This window comes from Gracilinanus agilis, chromosome 4, assembly GCF_016433145.1.
Source record: "Gracilinanus agilis isolate LMUSP501 chromosome 4, AgileGrace, whole genome shotgun sequence".
Lineage (NCBI taxonomy): Eukaryota > Metazoa > Chordata > Mammalia > Didelphimorphia > Didelphidae > Gracilinanus > Gracilinanus agilis.
This window is the reverse complement of record NC_058133.1, coordinates 252,049,306-252,050,722: the sequence shown is the minus strand read 5'-3', so window position 1 is coordinate 252,050,722 and position 1,417 is coordinate 252,049,306.

Below are 1,417 nucleotides of genomic sequence, written 5' to 3'. Positions count from 1 at the left end.
CTTGTTCCTTGAAATTCCTTTTCCCAAAGCAGATCAGTACCTCAGCCTTCGAGGGCTGCCTGGGACCTCAGAAATGGGACTTCCCTTTGGTCTTCTTGAGGCGGAGGCCAGCCTTCTAGTCACTAAGTTGCCTTTGGCCCTGGACATTTTTCAGTATCATTAACTAGATCTCAACCACCTTCTTTTTAAAATTTTTTTTTCACCTTTTTTTCTAAAACTCTTACTTCTTGTTTTAGTAACAACTCAAAGACAAAAGGGCAAGGACTAGGCAAATGGGGTTAAGTAACTTTTCCAGGGTCACATAGCTAGGAAGTATCTGAGGCCAGATTTAAACCCAGATCTTTCCAACTTCAGTCTATTCACTGTGTCAACCTAGCTGCTCTAATCTCAGTCTTCTTTACATCAATTACATTCCAATCTGGAGAGATACTCTGGTCTCCTAATTGATTTTTTTTTTTTTTTTTTTGGAGAGGGTGGTGTCAGAACTTGAGATTTCCTCTGAGAGGGGAACTCCTGGTGAGGAAAATCCCTTTAGAGAAGCAGAACAATAATCACCAGTAATTTACTTCCTTGGAGAGCTGCCTGGAGAACCAAGAAGTTAAGCAATTTAGTCATGGTCACACAGCTTGGATGTGTTGGAAGTAGGACTTCCCCAAGAATCAGGCCCCCAAGCTGGCCCTCTGTCCACTATACTAGCTGTCTCTCAGCATAGGTCTTGTCTATCACTTGGTCAGACTATTGTAAGAACCTTCCAAATGATCTTCTTTCTCTACTTTCTCCCTCTTTGATCCTTCTCTAAAACCACTGCTCAAATAATTTTCCTTATGAATAAGAATGGTCATACTGTTACTCATCAGGTCAAAGTCCTTCAGTGGCTCCCTATTGTCCAAAGAATAAAACACAAGTTCCTTTTTCCGGCATTTGTTGCCCTCCATTTCCCTCTCATTTCTATAACTCTCCAGTATGGACTTTAGAGTCTAGCCAAAATGGACTGACCTCTGAATGCAGCCCAAGCATTCTTGCCTTACAGAAAAAAAATTTTTTTGTTTGGGCTTTGCCTTGGTCAAAAAGGCAAACTCAGAAACAAAAAGATAAAGGATTTTATTCAACTCGATATGGCAGTAAGCATTGGGTGGACTGGGCTTGATTTGAGCTATGCCCTCATTACTTTTTTATTTTTTTTTATTTTTTATTTTTTTTAACATTTATTAATATACATTTTTAACATGGTTGCCTGATTCATACTCCTCTTATCCCCTTCACCCCCCCGCCCCCCGCACTCCCCCCACCCATGGCCGATGCCCATTTCCACTAGTTTCGTCATGTGTCCTTGATCAAGACCAATTTCCAAATTGTTGGTAGTTGCATTGGTGTGGTAGTTTCGAGTCCACACCCTCAATCATGTCCACCCCGACCC